The following is a 21,199-nucleotide window of genomic DNA, read 5'->3' as shown; positions in this document are numbered from 1 at the left end:
TGCAGAAGGAGAAAAGAGAACTGCAGAAAGATGCAAGAGAGTTGCTGGAACAGGCAGGAGTGGTGTAAACAAAGGGAACAGGGGTGTAGAAAGAGGCTATAGAGATGCGGTAAGAAGGGTGCAGAAAGAGGCAAGAGGGGTGCAGAAAGAAGCAGGAGAGCTACAGAAAGAAGCAATAGAGGTATAGAGAAGCAAGAGAAGTGCAGAAAGATGTAAGAGAATTGCTGAAAGAAGCAAGAGAATTGCTGAAAGAAGCAACAGAGGTATAGAGAAGCAAGAGAAGTGCAGAAAGAGGTAAGAGAATTGCTGAAAGAAGCAACCGTGGTGTAGAAAGAAGCAAGAGAAGTGCAGAAAGAGGCAAGTGAGGTACAGAAAGAGGCAAGAGAGGTGCAGAAAATGGCAAGAGAACTGCAATAAGAGGCAAGAGGGATGCAAACAAGGGAAGAAGGGTGCATAAAGAAGCAAGTGAGGTGCAGAAAGAAGTGAAAGAAGTGCAGAAAGAAGCAAGAGAGGTACAGAAAGAGGCAAGAGGGGTACAGAAAGAGACAATAGAGATACAGAAAGTGGAAGCGATTAGCATAAAAAGGCAAAAGAAGTGCATAAAAAGAAAGAAAGGTGTAGAAAGAAGCAACAGAAATGCAGAAAGACGAAAGAGAGGCGCAGAAAGAAGCAAGAGTGGTTTGCACACCATTAGTACCAATTTAATACCCACATTTAGCAATAAGTAGCAGGTGACCATTATAGGTTTGCAAAAGACCTTCGACAATGCCGTAACACTTGTTGCTGCATTTCTAGTAACATTTGAGTCGTTTGAGCTAGAAACAAGGTTTTTTGTTCAAATCTGCAGATTATGTAGCAGATGATGGATTATGTGGCAAATGCTGAAAATGTATAATTGTGAGAAAGTCAGTGCAGCCAAACAGTCGCTAAATTCCAGTGGCCCTGCTCATACCTCTGACTAGGTCCAGAAGTGCTCCTCGGTGGTTCCTTCTTTTTTTGTCTCTTTGAGTTTATAGTTTAGCTTCTATGGAAACGGGGAAGACTAAATCTGAGGGTACCACTCTACAACACAGACTACCATGCCACATAATTACTCTCCATAACACATATTCCCACTCTACATAATTCCTATACACTAAATACTACATACTTTCTATCAACATAATTTCACTGCACAAAATACCACATAACTCCACTGCTCACAACCTACATCCAGTCCACTCAAAGAAACATTAATAAAACACTTTTACATGTACAACACCAATAGCTCTAACTCTCGACAATGTGAAACCTATTACTTTGCAAATGCTTCTTTAACTAGTAGTTGTGTTTGCAGAGAGGTGGAAAAAGGGGGCTGGGCCTCCAACCAGTGCTCAGGAATTCCGCTGCGTAGGACTTATAGAAGGTACCAGGAGGGCTTCTTGGCCCCCAAAGTCCCTCAAAAGAAAAGTGGACTTCATCCCCCAAACGGTAGTGTGCCAGGAGGTGCATTTGCAGAGTGGTGAAGAAAGGGGGGCTTGGCCTCCATATACCTCTTAGCAATCCCACTGTGTGGGACTTACTGGAGATAACAGGAGAGGTAGTTGGCTCCAGTAAGTCCCACACATCAGCATTGGTAAGTTCTCATAGCAGGCCACGCCCCTTTGCCCACCATTCTGCAAACGAGCTCCATGGCGCACTCTTTGATGGGGATTAAAGTCCCCTTTGCTGCTGGGGGTCTGTAGGGCCAACTAGCCTACCTGACACCTCCAATGAGCCCCAGATAGCTCGATTGCTGAGAGGTGGACACAGGCCACACCCCCTTTCTCCACCACTCTGCAAACGCGCCTCCTGGTGTGTTCTTGGTAGGGAGATGAAGTTCCCTTGCCTCCTGAGGGTCCCTGGGGCCAACTAGCCCTCCTTTTATCTTTAGTAAGCCCCACACAGCTGGATTACTGAGAGTGGTCCGAGGCCATGCCCCTTTTTACACCACTCTGCAAGGGCGCCTCCTGGCGCACTGCTGCTTGGGGGATGAAGTCCACTTTAGCCCTGAGGTCCTCAGGACACAAGTGGACCTCAACGCCCCACCAGCAGTGCACCAAAAGGCACGTTTGCAGAGTGGTGTAAAAAGGGGCATAGCCTCAGGCCACCTCTCAGCAATCCTACTCACTGGAGATACCTGGTGGGCTAGTTGGCTCCGGAGAACCCATGAGATTCCAGGGGACTTCAACCCCCAACCCAGAACGCGCCAGGAGGAGTGTTTACAGAGTGGTGCAGGGAGAGGGCGGGGCCTCCGGCAAGATGCCCACTTTTTTTTCTTTTTGGGAAAAGGGGCTGTGTAGTCCCCCTTCCCTTAATTATTTTTTGGCCCTGGAGACCCCATCCCCCAGGGCCTGAGAAATAGTTTTTTTTGTTTATTAAAAAACTGGTAGGGGGCCGTGCAGCCCCCTCCTGAGGCCGACTTCGGCCCCGGGACCCCATCCTCGGGTCATGGCCACATATTTTAAAAATATATATTTTTAAAGGGGGGGACCATGTACCCCCCCGCCCTCCTGAGGCCTTTATCGGCCCCGGGGACCCCATCCCCAGGGCATTGCTTTGTTCAAAAACAAAAATAATTAAATATTCAGGATGGGGCCACGTGCCCCCCCTTCCCTGGGCCACTATTGGCCCCCCGGGGACCCCATCACCCGGGCCTGGTCAGCCTTTCCATTTTTTATTCTGGAGGAGAGATGCTTGGCCCCCCTCCTGAGGCTAATTATGGCCCAGGGACCCCATCCCCAGGGCCTGGCCTGCCTTGAATTTTTTACTTTTTTTATTTTGGAGGTGGTCGCACTCCTGAGGCCAATTATGGCCCCGAGGACCCCATCCCCCCGGCGCCTGGCCTTACATTGTGGACGGAGGGGGGAGCCTGAATCCCCCCACGGCATTGCTTTTGGACAAGGGTTGCTGCTAACATGCAGCTCCCCTTGACCTAAAGCAATTCTGCTTTGCTTCATGGAAGCGAGAGCAGGTTTCTACTCTCGCTTCCATGAAACAAAGCAGATGTTTGCAATGACAGAGCGGGAACCGTGCTCCCGCCCTGCCATTGCAAACTGCAATGTCCCGGGGATGGGCACCCTGGGACATTGCTGGAGCCGGCCCTGGGGGGTGGCGGTCTCCAGGGCCATCTAGGGATCCAGGAGGGGGGCAGCTCAGCCCTCCTCCCAACAAGTTTAAAGCCCTGGGGAGGTGGTGGTCCCCAGAGCCGAAGGTCCGCAACGGATCTCCGCATTTCAATAATTAGTGCCCCGGGGAGGTGGTGGTCCCAGGGGCAGTGTTGGGGGGTCGAGCCCCCCACACTTACTTTTTATAATAGCCTGGTGAGATGGCGGTCTCCAGGGCTTGGGGGGCCCGGCGAGACCTCCCGCCCATAATTATGAAAAGCCCAGGGGAGGTGGTGGTCACAGGGACTGCGGGCGCCCATGCGGCCCCCGCATATATTTTGCAGATTGCCCCTGGGACCTGGCCGACCCGGGGGCTTATTAAAACGAAGCGCGGGAGCCCGCACTTCATTTTTTTTTTTTTTAATTCAGCCTTATTCGCGCACCTGGTGCAAATCCTGCTAAATTCATTTTTAAAAAATGCTTATTTGGGCCCTGGGGGTCCCTGTGGGACCCCTTGAGCACACCTAGGTGGTTAGAGTGTTTCTACCCTGTCACCTTTTCTTTTTTTTTACCTTTTCATTTTGAATTGGTTCTACCGAGTCACAAGATGGCTGCCAACACTTCTTGGTTTGAAGTGTTGGCATGCTCATTGGCTGTCAACTGTCTGTCAACACTCCAACCCAGAAATTGTTGGCAGCCATCTTGTGCCTCGGTAGACTGAGGCACAAGAAAGCAGAAAAACAAATGTTTAGAACTCAAAAAGGGGCCAGGGTAGAAGCACCCTGACCCCCTAGGCCTGCTCAGGGGGTCCCACAAGGACCCCCAAGGCCCTTTTTTTTTACAAAAAAACGCGGGGTACGCTTACGGTACGCGTACCGTACGCGTACCGTACGCGTACCTTTCCGAGCATGAGCTGCATGCTCATTGGCTTTCAACACTCCAAACCAGAAAGTGTTGGCAGCCATCTTGTGCTCGGTAGACCAAAGCACAAGAAGGCAGAAAAACAAACGTGTAGAACGCAAAAAGGGGGCAGGGTAGAAACACCCTGACCCCCTAGGCCTGCTCAGGTGGTCCCACATGGACCCCAAAGGCCCCAAATTTTTTTTCAAAAAACCCGGTCTGCTTTTTTTTAAATTACCCCCGGGGGGACCAAATCCAGGGTGCATAGTGAAAAAGAACTGCCCCAGGGACCGCCACCCCCCCCCCCCCCCCCCGGGGCAAAGCAACGCAGCCCCCTGGCACATACTGGAGGTTCCAAGGGGAATTGGTTCCCCCTCTGAAAATGCCCCAGGGGGCTACGTTGCAGAGAGGTGTAAAAAGGGGCGTGGCCTCATTACACCTCTCTGCAATGCAGTCCCCTGGCGCATACTGGAGGTTCCTGGTGGGCTAGTTGGCCCCCATGGACCCCAGTATGCGAGGGGAATTAGTTCCCCCTCTGCAAACACGCCCGGGGGCTGCGTTGCAGAGAGATGTAAAAGGTGCGTGGCCTCATTACACCTCTCTGCAATGCAGTCCCCTGACGCATACTGGAGATTCCTGGTGGGCTAGTTGGCCCCCAGGGACCCCCAGTATGCAAGGGGAATTAGTTCCCCCTCTGCAAACACGCCTGGGGGCTGCGTTGCAGAGAGGTTTAAAAAGGGGCATGGCCTCATTACACCTCTGTGCAACGTAGCCTCCTGGCGTATACTGGAGGTTCCCGGTGGGCTAGTTGGCCCCCAGGGACCCCCAGCATGTAAGGGGACTTAATCCTCCAACTTAGAACACTCTACAGGGTGCGTTAGCCCAGTGGTGAAGGTAGGAGTCGGGGCTTGTGGTGATCTGAGTGCAAACATGCCCTGAGGCACGTTTTAAGTTGGGGAATTAATTCCTGTTCAATCCAGAGGTCCCCTAGTCCAACAGGTATCTCCAGTAAGCGCCACGGAGCTGTGTTGCAGAGGGTTGTAAAAAGGGGGCGTGCCCTTTGAACACCTCTCTGCAACACAGTTGCCTGGCGCATACTGGAGGTACCTGGTGGGCTAGTTGGCTGACAGGGGACCTCAGGATTGAAGAGGAATTAATTCCCCAATCTAGTTCACTACTATTCCTGAAAAGTAAATGTAACTGTACTTACCAGTAACTTGAATTTCCTTCCATAGAATCTCATTGCCTGCTATATAAAATATATATAAATTAAAAAAATATTAAATTACAAAAATATCTATCAAAACACATACAAAGAGTGAGTCAGTCATTCATGCATCTATGCGCTAAGTAATACCCCCCACCAAACCATACAGACACTCATACTGATACTCAAAAAAACAACTAATAACCCATATACACACTCATGTTGATACTCACCAACCCATGCAGCCACTTATACACAAAGTGAGACACTGATACATATATTTAAATATTTAAACATTACTCGCTAATATATGTATTCACTGAGATACACTTAATAAGTCAGTTAACCAATCAATCTTACAAAGAAAACATCCATTTAGACACTTATTTACCCATTTATTCTTCCATCGACCTTAGATATACATATATAAAAAAACATTTATTTTTCAGAAAGGCACACATTCACTGGATGATGTCATCAGTGATGTCATCAGTGATGTCATTTGAGATGTCATCAGTGATGTCATGAGTGATGTCACTGACCATGTCATGAGTGATGTAATATGTGACGTCATCAGCAGTGCATTGCGGGTGCGCGACTTATAGTTAGCTGAACTAACTATAACAGGGGAATTTCAAAGGTTTTGTATGAGTGGAATGTCCAGCTAACTATAACATGTGTGAAACCTATGGTTTTTTCAATTAATTTGCAAGGTTTTTTAAATGCTAATTCCTAACTATAACGTGTGTGAAACCTATGGTTTTTTCAGTGAATATATATATATATATATATATATATATATATATATTAACCAAAGAACCTCGACTCCCCATCAGGAAAAAGAGCACGCACTCGAGGGCTATTCAGGTAAAGGCTTCTTTATTGAATTATACCTCCTCCGACCCAGCAAAGAGAGACGCGTTTCGCCTGTCACAGCAGGCTTTCTCAATCATGTAACTGTGTGTGTATATGTCTGTGACAGGATCCCTCTACCCTGAACTCCCCCTGCCCTCCGCCCCACTTTGTTGCTGCTGCAAGCAGGCAGCCGTAAACAGATTAATTACTTAACATTTTAGACTTCAGAGGCGCCTGTGAATGGAGGTGTGAATGGAGGTATTACTTTCAATTCTACTTTGCAGAATAACCTGATCTTTGTTCCAAAAACCAGGACATTTACCTAAAATTAAGTAAAGTGTAGGGACACCGGGACCGTCCTCTAAAAACCGGGACTGTCCGGGGAAATTCCAATGTCTTGTCACTCAATCCAGAGGAGGACCCAATAAACTAAAGGTTTAAGTGCTACCAAGTCAGTAATTCTTTTTAGTCCTAGGTCAAAATATAATGGGATGAGAGAAGTGGTAGTCGGGACAGAGACTAACTTCCTCACAAATTTGTTTTAGGCAATAGATAATTAATGGATGTTAGAAATGGGATTTCTGGTTGGCTAGGGCTTGCGCCTAAGCAAGGCAGAAACCACCACTCTAGTCAGGGCAAGGGAGTTACTCGCTGAAGATAACCCCTGCTCACCCCCTTGGTAGCTTGGCACAAGCAGTCACGCTTATCCCAGAGGCAATGTGTAAAGCAGTTACACAACACACACACGCAGCAGCGACACACTAGGCACACCACAAAAGAAACTCCACAAAGGTTATATAAAAATAGCCTTTGTATTACTCATAAACACATTAGAGCATAATCACAAATGTACACTGTGCTACCTGGCACTAGGCAATATTTTACAGGGGATTATATACATGAAAGGGCCAATCGGGCCACTGTCAGAACCATTTGAACCGGTAGTAAAAGATAACACAACCAGTAACTACTCATAAGGACACTTTGTATAAATCACATTAGGCATAAGCATTAGGCACAAACACATTATGCATCATCTCATTAGGCATAAATACATAAGGCATAAGCATTAGTCAGAAACACCTTATGCATCAACACCTTAAGCATACAGCTTAAATTTGCCGTCCACAACAGTAACACTAGTCAGATGCACACGTCTCTTTAGGGCCTTGCCCCCTACCAGCCCACCAGGTGCTCACAGGTCAACTGGCCTACCTCAGGGGCCCGGCTGGGACTTCCCCACCATGCCCTATGTGCAAATAGTCAGGCTCTAAGCTGCTACTCCAGGAGGGTACAGGCCCAACAGGCCAGTAACAAAAATAGGGGTGCGAGGGTGTAACTCACCTTGGTCTCTCTTGAGACCCAAAATGCCATCAACGTTGCAGCTGTCCACGACCTGGCGGTGCAGCTGTGTGTAAGACTCTAGGCACCGATAGTGCCTTAGGAGCCCCTACTTCCTGGGGCTCCTCTCCTCATGGGGCCTCTGTAGGAAAGTGGATTTCTGTTGCAGTAATCCCCCCACTTTTTGGCAGACTACTGATGCACTTTTCCTTGGTGTGCCCTGGGTCCCTGTCGATCAGGTTCCCAGGGCCTGCGTTCTTTCCCCAAAACTAACCTAATTGACATCTCTGGCCACATGTCAGCCCCTGGTAAATGGTACCACAGGTACCCAGGGCACTGTGACCAGAGAAGGCCCTAAGGACTGCAGCACTTATTGTGCCACCCTTAAAGGCCCTGTACCCTGACACTCACACACTGCCTTTGCAGGCTGAGTGTCTTAGTGCAGCACAACGTGAAGAGTTGACATGGAACACATCCCTGTGTGCCATGCCCACAAACCACTGCCCTGGCATACACCAGTCACCCCTCTTGCTGGGTGCCCTATGCCAGTGGTGAGGGTACAGGTACATGAGCCCTGTACCCCTACAGTGCCCACGTCCATTCCTGGGCCCTGTAAGTGCAGTGCTGCCATTAAGAGTATATGGTGCTGGGAGTTTGTCATTACGAACTCCACAGCAACATAATGTCTACACTGAAGACTGGGAAGTTTGGTATCAAACTTCTCAGCACATTAAACCCACACTGATGCCAGTGTGGAATTTAATGTACAATGCACAACAACAGGCATCTTAGATATGCCCCCTGAAACTCGACCAACTCCTAGTGACCTGACTGAGTGGCTGCGTAGGCTGCCACCACCAGACATGCTTCTGGATCCCTGGGTCAAAAGCTTGCTGCTCTCAGGGGCCTGAAACAATGCACATCCTGCGACGAGGTGCCAAGCCTCCTCCCCAGGATGTGCAGGATTCACGAAGGAGAAGCTTCAATGGCATACCACCTTTGTGAGCCTCTCCAGACCACTTGCTGCTCTCAGCAACTGGTCCCCACTGGGTACCCCCACTTAGGGCGGGAGAAAAGGCGGTAAAAACAAGTGAGTTAGAGATGTGTGCCCACCTCTGCCAACTTCACCCCCAAGGTGGGGGATGCGAGGTGAAGCACAACCTCGAGTCCCCGCCATCTTGAGGATGGGGGACCCAGCCAAACAGGGACAGGCTCCTGCCCCTTCACACTGGAGGGTGGTAGAATAGGGGGTGTACCTACACCATGGAAGTGACACATTGGTCCCTGCCCTTTACCTACCTGTAACGCCCCTAAATTTAGTATTTAGGGGCACCCTGAACCTTCCTTCCTCAGATCCAGCAACCACAAGAAAAAAAGAGAAGAAGAAGGACGAGAAACCGTGCAGAGCTAACAAGAGGACGAAGCCCACTGACTTGGCCCCAGCCCTACAGGCCTATCTCGCCTCAAACCTGCTCCTGCAAAACCCCGGTGTGTCCAGGGGCCAGCAACCTCAAAAACCCCGGAGGACCTACCTGCATTCACTTTCCAAACTGTTTCTCCCATGAACACCGGACGTGTTTGAACTGCAGCTTCTGGTGCCAGCCAGAAACCGCGCATCCAGCCCACTCTGCACCCGCCGAGCAAGGCCCGAGTTTGAGTGGAAAAACACCACAAGGAGGTCCCCCCGGTGATCCTGGCCCGAGATCCGGCGACCCCTGACCTGCTTCAAGCCTCCAGACGACGCCTGCAGCCTCAATCCAAAGGACCCCTCCTACCGCGACCAGAGCTGGTAAGAAAATGCGACATACCAAAGCACCCCTGCACCCGCGCCCCGCGGCCTCGTGTGCCCAACCCAGCGGTACCTAACCAACCCTCTACATCCCTAATTACCCCTCAAAGTGGTGGTTGCTCCTGGAAGATCCTCGTCCCCGAACCTGCAGTTTGTCTTTGTCCCGGAGAATCTCCATTGAAATCAACAGGGCACCCGACCTCAAAATAGCACCCTGCACCCGGCCGCCCTAGTGCCGCTGAGGGTACCTCTTTTGTGCTAACTTCGTCCCCAACTTGCCCTGAGCTTAACCCTAGGAGCTTTGCTCCCACAACGCCGTGGCCTACTTGCCAGCAGCCACCAACCGGAGTCCCCCTATCCTCCATAGGATAACATTGCGGCCTCAACACTCTACACCCGGCTGCCTGAGTGCCGCTGAGGGTGCAACAACAGTGCATCACTGACCCTGGGGGACCCCTGAGTTTAACCCCAGAACCCTAACTCAAGAGACCGAATACTTACCTCGAAACCGATTAACTGTTTTTCCTCATAGAATAACATTGACACTTTTTCTCTCAAACAGTTTCTAAGTGTCGACTTTTGAAAACTAAGAATATTCCTTAAAAATCACACAAATAACCAAAACGCATTTTCTCAACTGTTTTCAGGAAATGTCCCAGTTCTGAATCTAGGTATTCAGCACTGAGTAAGAAAAGTAACGTTAAAGTAACTTACCTGCGAATTGAATTTCCTTCCATAGGATAGCATTGGTGATTCTATATGAAAAAGTTTTAGTGTCAACTTTTGAAATAGAAGAATATTCTTTAAAAATTGCACAACTAACTAAAATGCATTTACTCAACTGTTTTCAGGAAATGCCCCTGTCGGAATCTAGGATCCAGTACTGTGTTAGTAAAAGTAATCTGCAAAGTAATCTAATTGCATTTTTACTGAAAAAGTATATTGATTCCAATGTACTGAGTCTATTAAGTTTGTGCATTGCGTTGCAACCCCTGTAAACTCGAATTGCTACAAAGTCCTACTGTATTTTGAAAGTATTCAACAACAGCATTTCATAACTGAAAATTAATTTAATGCTTTCCTGTGCCAGGCTTGCTTGGTTCTAAAAATAAACAACAGTATATTTTTTATATACAAAAACAATTAGCCTAGAGTTCAGTTCTCGAGTGTCAGGATCGGCCTCTCGGCAGGTCATTCGAGGTTAGTTGCACCCAGGTACAAGTTTTCACTGCCCGTAATGAGCCCATGCCCCTTAACAAGTTGGAGCTCTTTGGTCGCTACATATAGATTGAGCCAGGTCAGGCACTTCCCTGTTGCCACTGTTAGTTCTAGAGGTTAGCGCTCTAGTTGCCCATTGAATTTTTGACGCAGCTGAACGTTGAGCGTGAGCGTTAATTAAACGTCGCACTACAACCGTTCATTTTCGGGAGGCGGATGTGTTTTTCGCGCTCCCCTTTGTTTTTCTTGTGAAACCTGAGAATTAGTACCCTGTTTGAGTTTTGGCGTATCTAGTCCTTCCCAGTTACCAGTCCCTGAGACGGCTTCAGTCGTCAAGCTCCCGGTCTCGGAAGATTTGCCAGCTCTCGGTTCGCCTCAGTACTACAGACGGCTGCTGAGGAGCTGGTTTGTTCACTCGCAGTTCTTCCTCAGCATTCCTGCATTGCCAGCAACAGAGACAGTTTATTCTCTTCAGGCTTCGTGTACTAGAAGCAGCATTCACCGAGTATTGGTGAGATTTTTCCTTGTTTTTGAACTCTATTATGTGAAGGTTATCAGGTCACATTTGTGCGTTATTTTTTTGAGCATTTATTCCTCTCATCTGTAAAGACTACCCTCAAATTTAATGCTACTTCAAATGGGTTTTTGCTCATGACGCAATGAGTACCATAGAAGTCATAGCCTCATTGAACTCAGCTGTAAGACTTTAAGGAGCTAGAGCAGTTACTCATATACAAGAGCGCCCTCTTCTGACCTAAAGAGGCGCCGCATTGGAACTTCTATAGTCATTGCCATTTGAATATTTCTAGTGAATGGACATTAAGGAACTCTTCTTCAAGAGACTGTGTCTTCAAGTAGATAACAATATATATATATATTCTTGTGTACCAACTATATCTTCAGTCTGCATTTCAACATATATTCATTTGGCGATAGTACATGGCAGTAGAGTTCCATACAGAGACTCTCTTGAGAGAGGCTAACGCTCACACTAAGTCAGGTAAAGAAAGAGTGAGAGAGAGAGTTTGGAATTAACTGTTAACATTAAATTGCATGAACTTAGTAATGTGTGTTAAATCTTGCAGGAAGAATATTCTTCTCTTCTGAACACTCGAGGTGAAGATTCTAGTGTGGGCAGTCTCTCTGTTTGTCTCTTCCACTTCCCCTTTCCCCCGCGTCACTGAGGCAAGAGAAATCTGGCGCAGTGGTGTGAGGGAGTTGGGAGCAAGCATCATCTTCAGCCTGGCATTCCTGCGGATATCAAGAAATTTCAGGTACTAAATCTGACAGATTGAAGTGCCCGCAGTTGCTTTCCGCCTGGTTGCCATGGCAGAAGGATTTGATGTTAAGGCCTTGGGGTCAATATTGGAAGGCTTACAGAAGCAGTTGATAGAGACCAGAGAAGAAGTTAGGAAATCAAATCAGGAGACTAGTTTCCTTTGTCAACGTTTAAATGAACTCACAATCAGTCCTAGACCTGATTTTGGGGGGGCCAGAAGTCTCAAACCTTTAATCCTTCCCCATCCTCCTCAGAGCTTACCACACAGGTGGTGCATGCCATGTCCCCTACTATCCCGTTAGCCTCTCCAGAAAGGTTTATGGGTGATCCAAATAAGGCACAGGTATTTGTCACGCAGTGTTCGCTGCATTTTCTTTGCAAACCTATCATTTTCAAGGAGGACCAATCCAAGGTGGCGTTCATGCTGTCGTACCTGAGTGGGGATGCCGCGGCCTGGTCTTTGCCTTTAGTGTCCACCAATGACCCCGTGTTATACAACTTTGGAGAGTTCAAGACGGAATTTTTACGAATTTTTGATCGGAGAGCAATCTCTCAAACTACAGACAATGAGCTTCTAGATTTGAAACAGGGGAATCGCGAATTAGTAGCGTACTTAGCACAGTTTAACAAACTTATTGTGGAAACAAAATGGCCATCAGAAAAAAGAGCGGCGATTTTCTACAGAGGTCTGAGAGACGAATTAAAGGACGGCCTAGCTCAGATTCCGAAGAGACCTACAGATGTGTCAGAATTAATCGACCTAGTTCTTCAGATTGATCAGAGACAATCTGAGAGGCGTTCTGAGCGGCGAAAGGAAAATCGATTTATTCCTCCCAGGTTTGATCGGATTCGTTCAGAAGGAGTAAAATCTAAGGAAGAAGCTACCGTTGAAGAACCAATGCAAATAGGAACGGTCCATGGACCTATTAGTAAGGAAGAACGTGAAAAGAGAAAAGTCGGAAAATTATGTATGTACTGTGGAGGTTCTGGACATTTTGTCAAGGAGTGTCCTCGAAGACCTAAGACGTCGTCATGGGTAAAAGACAAGCTCCACCAGTAGACGGAGTTGCTCTGGTGGACACAGAATCTAAGTCAACTCCTCCTGAGCAGTCTTTGTCCACTACTATGCAGTTCTCCGCTCCGCATCTCATTCTTTCCTGTCAAATTCATTTAGGAAAAGATCAATGTGCAACAGTAGCAATAATGATTGACTCTGGAGCCACCGGAAATTTTTGCGATATTCTCTTTGCCAAAAGGTTGGGAATTAATTTTGTAAGAAAGGTCAAACCAGAGCCGGTGCGGGCAGTTGATGGTACTCCCTTATCCTCTGGTCCGATTGAATTTGATACCGAAGTAATTTCGGTTTGTGGTCCCGGAAAACATTGCAGTCTCATTTGCTTCAGTCTAATTGACGCCCCTCAATTCCAGCTAATTTTGGGCCTGCCCTGGTTAACCGAACACAACCTGAAGATTGATTGGGCCAAAAGAACTGTAAATTTGAATTCTGAATATTGTTTGGAACATTGTTTTCATCCTCTTCCTCTGGAGAAGGAGTCAAGTGAATCTTATTGTCTGGCTAATCAACCTCAGATGATTTGCTTGGTGGATCTGCCAGAGGTACCGGAGCAGTACCTAGATTTGAAATCCGTTTTTGATGAACAAGAAGCGCAGAAGCTCCCTCCCCATCGGGAGTATGATTGCACCATTGAATTGGAGCCAGGAGCATCACTTCCTTGCAGTCGTATTTATGCTCTTTCGGAGTCTGAAAATGTGCATCTAAAGGAATATCTTGATAAGAACCTGGCAAACGGATTCATAAGACCTTCTCAGTCTCCAGTTTCCTCCCCTCTATTTTTTATTCCCAAGAAGGACAAGAGCTTGAGGACTTGCATTGACTATAGAGCCTTGAACTTGGTGACTAGAAAGAATCGTTACCCGTTGCCACTCATCTCTGAGCTTTTGGACCAGGTGAAGGAGGCCCATGTCTACACCAAATTAGATCTAAGGGGAGCCTACCACCTGGTTCGGATAGCTGAAGGGGAAGAGTGGAAGACGGCGTTTCGAACCCGATTCGGGCTTTTTGAGTACCAGGTGATGCCCTTTGGGTTGTGCAATGCTCCTGCGGCTTTTCAGCACTTTGTAAATGATATCCTTACGGGAGTTTTTGGATCGATTTGCAGTCGTCTACATTGATGACATACTTATTTTTTCCAAGAATATTGAGGAGCACGTTTTGCATGTTCGAACCATCTTGGAATGCCTCCTGAAGAATCAGCTCTACATAAAATTGGAGAAATGTGTATTTCATGCTACCAAGGTGGAGTTTTTGGGTTTCATTCTCTCTCCAGACGGTGTCTCAATGGATGAATCAAAGCTTAAGGCAATCCGAGATTGGCCTGCCCCTAGTACCGTGAAAGAAATCCAAAGTTTTTTGGGATTCGCCAATTTTTATCGGCGATTCATCCAGAATTTTTCTGAGAAGGTGAGTACAATTACCCGTTTACTCCGAAAAAATGAAAAATTTATTTGGGGATCCGAGGCTGAGCAGGCTTTTCAATTCCTTAAAGAATCTTTCATCTCGGCTCCAATTTTGCAACACCCTGACCCGTTGGAACCATTCTTTGTGGAGGCTGATGCTTCCAATCTGGCCATTGGGGGAGTTTTATCTCAGCGCAACAAGAAGACAGGACAACTTCATCCAGTTGCTTATTATTCACGAAAACTGTCCTCCGCAGAGCTCAACTATGCCATTGCTGACAAGGAGTTGTTGGCAGTCAAAGATGCTTTCCTGGAGTGGCGACATTATTTACTGGGGGCCAGACATGTGGTCACAGTGTTTACTGACCATAGAAATTTGCAATTCCTTAAATCTGCTCGAACTTTGACTCCACGGCAACTTCGATGGTCACTGTTTTTTGCTGATTTTGATTTTGTACTCACTTATAAACCAGGAGTGATGAATGGGAAAGCTGATGCTCTATCTCGGTTAAATGTGGGAGAAAATCCAAAAGCAAGACAAGAAGAATACCTCATTCCTCAGGAGAAGATAGTTGCGGTCTCTGTGGTAGATGAGTTGGAGGAAAGGATTGTACTGGAATTTCAGAAAGAGAACTATTTGAATTGGGAATCTGAAGGCCCTAATCGCTCAGTGAAAGATGGGAAACCGTTTTTTCAAGAAAAAATGTTTGTTCCTGGTGAAAAGCTTCAAGAAGAAACCATTCGAATGTTCCATGATCAGCCGTTGGCTGGACACAAGGGAGTAGTAAAGACCTTGGGGTTGGTGAAGCGAAATTTTCTTTGGCCCGGTATGGAAGCTCAGGTTCGACAGTATGTTGCCACTTGCGAACAGTGTTTGAAAGGGAAAAGCCTTAGACAATCTCCACAGGGCCTCCTTATGCCATTACCTGTACCTCCTTATCCTTGGCACACCGTGTCAATGGATTTCATTGTGGAGTTACCATCCTGTCAGGGGAATTCGGTCATTTGGGTGGTGGTTGATCAATTTTCCAAGATGAGTCACTTCGTCCCTCTAAAGAATCTTCCTAATGCAACTGAACTAGCCTCCTTGTTTGTGCAACATGTAGTGAAACTGCATGGAATTCCTAAGGTAGTCATTTCTGATAGAGGCCCCCAATTTGTTTCTCGATTCTGGCGATCCTTTCTAAAGGGTTTGGGGGTTGACTCTCGTCTGTCCACTGGTTATCACCCAGAAACTGACGGACAGACGGAGAGAGTAAATCAGGATCTAGAGCAGTACCTTCGTTTGTATCTTATGGAACAAGAGGGAGATTGGCCTTCATTGCTTAGTCCAGCAGAATTTGCATACAATAACTCTGTACATTCAGCCACTGGGTTTTCCCCTTTCTTCTTGAATTCTGGCAGGCATCCCAACATGTTGGTGGGCAGAGTCGTTGTGGACGTTCCAGCGGCTGGAGAAGTCATTCAGAAGTTACAATTAGCTTACCAAGTTGCCTCTTCTAATTTAGTAAAAGCAAAGGCAGCTTTCAAGAGACAGGCTGATAAGGGTCGTAAGGAGAGTCCAGTTTTCGAACCTGGGGATCAAGTTTGGGTCTCCACGCGCCATATGCGCTTGCGAGGTAATCGAAAGTTTCAACCAAGATTTGTGGGTCCTTATCCTGTGGACAGAATGATAAATCCAGTGAGTGTGAGATTACTCTTACCTAAAACTTTAAAGATTCACCCAACCTTCCATGTCTCATTAATCAGGAAACATCCTCCTAATCTCCGTAAGGTTCTACCACCCGCTCCAGTGTTGGTGGATTCTGTTGAGGAATTTGAAGTAAAAAGAATTCTGGACTCCAAGATCAGGAGAGGTCAAGTTTTCTACTTGGTTGACTGGAAGGGTTATGGTCCTGAAGAACGATCCTGGGAGCCTAGTTCTAATATCCACGCTCCAAGATTGGTTAGGGAGTTTCACAAGACTTATCCACAAAAACCTAGGGAGGGGGCTTTGGTGGGGGGTACTGTCAGGATCGGCCTCTCGGCAGGTCATTCGAGGTTAGTTGCACCCAGGTACAAGTTTTCACTGCCCGTAATGAGCCCATGCCCCTTAACAAGTTGGAGCTCTTTGGTCGCTACATATAGATTGAGCCAGGTCAGGCACTTCCCTGTTGCCACTGTTAGTTCTAGAGGTTAGCGCTCTAGTTGCCCATTGAATTTTTGACGCAGCTGAACGTTGAGCGCGAGCGTTAATTAAACGTCGCACTTCAACCGTTCATTTTCGGGAGGCGGATGTGTTTTTCGCGCTCCCCTTTGTTTTTCTTGTGAGACCTGAGAATTAGTACCCTGTTTGAGTTTTGGCGTATCTAGTCCTTCCCAGTTACCAGTCCCTGAGACGGCTTCAGTCGTCAAGCTCCCGGTCTCGGAAGATTTGCCAGCTCTCGGTTCGCCTCAGTACTACAGACGGCTGCTGAGGAGCTGGTTTGTTCACTCGCAGTTCTTCCTCCTCAGCATTTCTGCATTGCCAGCAACAGAGACAGTTTATTCTCTTCAGGCTTCGTGTACTAGAAGCAGCATTCACCGAGTATTGGTGAGATTTTTCCTTGTTTTTGAACTCTATTATGTGAAGGTTATCAGGTCACATTTTTGCGTTATTTTTTTGAGCATTTATTCCTCTCATCTGTAAAGACTACCCTCAAATGTAATGCTACTTCAAATGGGTTTTTGCTCATGACGCAATGAGTACCATAGAAGTCATAGCCTCATTGAACTCAGCTGTAAGACTTTAAGGAGCTAGAGCAGTTACTCATATACAAGAGCGCCCTCTTCTGACCTAAAGAGGCGCCGCATTGGAACTTCTATAGTCATTGCCATTTGAATATTTCTAGTGAATGGACATTAAGGAACTCTTCTTCAAGAGATTGTGTCTTCAAGTAGATAACAATATATATATATATTCTTGTGTACCAACTATATCTTCAGTCTGCATTTCAACATATATTCATTTGGCGATAGTACATGGCAGTAGAGTTCCATACAGAGACTCTCTTGAGAGAGGCTAACGCTCACACTAAGTCAGGTAAAGAAAGAGTGAGAGAGAGAGTTTGGAATTAACTGTTAACATTAAATTGCATGAACTTAGTAATGTGTGTTAAATCTTGCAGGAAGAATATTCTTCTCTTCTGAACACTCGAGGTGAAGATTCTAGTGTGGGCAGTCTCTCTGTTTGTCTCTTCCACTTCCCCTTTCCCCCGCGTCACTGAGGCAAGAGAAATCTGGCGCAGTGGTGTGAGGGAGTTGGGAGCAAGCATCATCTTCAGCCTGGCATTCCTGCGGATATCAAGAAATTTCAGGTACTAAATCTGACATCGAGTGTGTGAATTAATTTGCCGACTGAGTGTGTACATCAAATGCTTAACACTGTTCTCTGATACTGCCTTACTGCTCGACCAAGCTACCACTTTAGAGAGTAAGGTTCTATTTAACTTTAACCTCTGCCAAACCTTTGAAGACCCTTGTACTCTATACACCCTGTACCTCATTTTGGTGCAGTATATATAGAGTGCTTGCATTGTTCAACACTCCATCCATCATCCCCTTTGATTTTGCTTTGTTCACCCTAAGTTGGCAGGATATGCCCAGATGTCGGTCCCTTGGTCACTTTGCCACTGGATTCAAGCTAGCCTAGCTGATGACGGCTGATTAGCCAGAAACCGGGCCCAGGATGCTTGTTTCTGGTCCAGGGAAGACATGGCTTGGCAGTTCGGGCTGGACTGTTCCCATGAGGCACAGGGTCAGACTGATTTGCATATGGCTATGTCTGAACTGGGGTGGCGGAGTGAGCTAAAGAATGATGATGGATTAAACCCAGATCATTTGACTGGGGGTGAGTGCTTGCATTGTTCAACACTCCGTCCATCATCCCCTTTGGTTTTGCTTTGTTCGCTCTAAGTTGGCAGGGTATGCCCAGACGTGGGTCCCATGCTCACTTTGCCACTGGATTCAAGCTAGCCTGGCTGATGACAGCTGATTAGCCAGAAACCGGTCCCAGAATGTTTGTTTCCGGTCCAGGGAAGACATGGCTTGGCAGATCGGGCTGGACTGTTCCCATGAGGCACATGGTCAGACTGATTTGCATATGGCCATGTCTGAACTGGGGTGGCGGAGTGAGCTAAAGAATGATGATGGATTAAACCCAGATCATTTGACTGAGGGTGAGTGCTTGCATTGTTCAACACCCCATCCATCATCCCCTTTGGTTTTGCAATATATATAGAGCCAGTTTCTTACAGCCTCCACCAGCCCATACTCCAATGGGGCGAGGGTGCAACTCACTCTTATCTCTCTTGTGCAAAAGAGATGCCGCCGTTGTTGCAGCTACCCGAGATCTGGCAGTGTAGCTGTAAGTATGGCCCTGCACCCACAGTGCTCCGGACATGCCTCACTCACTGGGGCCCTTCTCCTCCTCTGGCAACGGGGACATGCGCAGGACTTCAACCGGGAGCCCGCGAGGCTCCGGTCCTCTTTTCCCGGGGTCCTGTGTCCCAGCGGGGCGCCGTCTCTAGATGTATATTTACAACAAGGGGTGGTGAGGGACAGAGTCTCTGAATTAAGCAGAATACTCTCACCCAGTCAAGAGATCAGGGCTAGATCCAACACCGTTTTTTAGCTCATTGCACCATCCCAGTTTCAGAACCTGGCTGTATGCAAATTAGTCTGTCCCTGGCCCAGTGCATCATGGGAACAGGGCAGACCAGACTACAAAAGCCAATTCTTACACTGGGAAGGAAACAAGCTTCCGGGGACCGGTTTCTGGCATTACAGCCGTCTTCGGCCCGGCTTGCTTGAATCCTGATGGTGCAATGAGCAAGGGACTCATGTCTGAGTATACCCTTCCACGCTTAGGGTGGACAAAAATATTTACAACAAGGGGTGGTGAGGGACAGAGTCTCTGAATTATGCAGAATACTCTCACCCAGTCAAGAGATCAGGGCTAGATCCAACACCGTTTTTTAGCTCATTGCACCATCCCAGTTTCAGAATCTGGCTGTATGCAAATTAGTCTGTCCCTGGCCCAGTGCATCATGGGAACAGGGCAGACCAGACTACAAAAGCCAATTCTTACACTCGGAAGGAAACAAGCTTCCGGGGACCGGTTTCTGGCATTACAGCCGTCTTCGGCCCGGCTTGCTTGAATCCTGATGGTGCAATGAGCAAGGGACTCATGTCTGAGTATACCCTTCCACGCTTAGGGTGGACAAAAATATTTACAACAAGGGGTGGTGAGGGACAGAGTCTCTGAATTAAGCAGAATACTCTCACCCAGTCAAGAGATCAGGGCTAGATCCAACACCGTTTTTTAGCTCATTGCACCATCCCAGTTTCAGAACCTGGCTGTATGCAAATTAGTCTGTCCCTGGCCCAGTGCATCATGGGAACAGGGCAGACCAGACTACAAAAGCCAATTCTTACACTGGGAAGGAAACAAGCTTCCGGGGACCGGTTTCTGGCATTACAGCCGTCTTCGGCCCAGCTTGCTTGAATCCTGATGGTGCAATGAGCAAGGGACTCATGTCTGAGTATACCCTTCCACGCTTAGGGTGGACAAAAATATTTACAACAAGGGGTGGTGAGGGACAGAGTCTCTGAATTAAGCAGAATACTCTCACCCAGTCAAGAGATCAGGGCTAGATCCAACACCGTTTTTTTAGCTCATTGCACCATCCCAGTTTCAGAACCTGGCTGTATACAAATTAGTCTGTCCCTGGCCCAGTGCATCATGGGAACAGGGCAGACCAGACTACAAAAGCCAATTCTTACACTGGGAAGGAAACAAGCTTCCGGGGACCGGTTTCTGGCATTACAGCCGTCTTCGGCCCGGCTTGCTTGAATCCTGATGGTGCAATGAGCAAGGGACTCATGTCTGAGTATACCCTTCCACGCTTAGGGTGGACAAAAATATTTACAACAAGGGGTGGTGAGGGACAGAGTCTCTGAATTAAGCAGAATACTCTCACCCAGTCAAGAGATCAGGGCTAGATCCAACACCGTTTTTTAGCTCATTGCACCATCCCAGTTTCAGAACCTGGCTGTATGCAAATTAGTCTGTCCCTGGCCTCTCTAGATGCAGGCACCCGGGGGTCCCTCAGTACGGATCGGAGTCTCGGCTGTTCCCTTTCTCCTTTCCGGGCGGCATGCGGGGCTCCCACCAGCACATGGGGTCCCTCCCACCTCCAGGCTCAATCGTGCCTGACTTCTGGCAGCTACGTCCACCCTGATTGGTCTGCCATATGTGGGGTGGCCCCGCCCACAACCAGGCAGCTTGTCTGGCTTCCTAGACACAGTTCATGATGTGGCAGCTCTCAGTGCAACAAAAATGCGGGGTAGGCTCCCGCTCCACCTCCAGGCAGCACAGGGGAATCCCCATGCCGGGATTCTACAGAACACTTTGCGGCACAGCGCTGTCGAGCACCAAGAAACCTGGGGCACTCCTCACGCCCTGGGCCGTACGGGGCCCGCTCTGGGGCTCCGGTCACTTTAAGGATGTAAGCACGGCCCACGCTGCTGGGCACAAGTGCTCCTCCCGTCCCTGGCACCAGACAGAGTTGGAGTCCCACTCTTTGGGCTCAGGCAATAAAGATGTAGCGCACACGAGGCGCTACGTCTCAAGTTCCCTAGGGCAAAGGTGGGCGCAGGCAGGCCAGCACGTAGGGACACCTCCCAGGGGATAGCAGCTGGGTCACACGGCAGTTCCGCCTGATGCCCAGCAGTCCTTCTGCTCCAAAACCGGTACAAGTAAGCACACAGATATGGGGTCACTGCCCCAATATTTATATCACTTGTTTCCTTTGATTTCTGCCCTGGCACAGGGCTTGGGGATCGAGTCCCAACTGGTTCTGTGGGGTACTGAAGCATTTCCTTTACAGTGCTAACACCCTCCTTTGTCAGGTTAGGCTCTGGCCGCAGACACACCCCATGGGGGCGGAGCCAGCATTGTACCAGCCAGGCACAGACCTATTCAGGGT

Source organism: Lissotriton helveticus, chromosome 2_1 (genome assembly GCF_964261635.1).
Source record: "Lissotriton helveticus chromosome 2_1, aLisHel1.1, whole genome shotgun sequence".
NCBI lineage: Eukaryota > Metazoa > Chordata > Amphibia > Caudata > Salamandridae > Lissotriton > Lissotriton helveticus.
The sequence above is the reverse complement of the archived record's forward strand: the minus strand, read 5'-3'. Positions refer to the sequence as shown.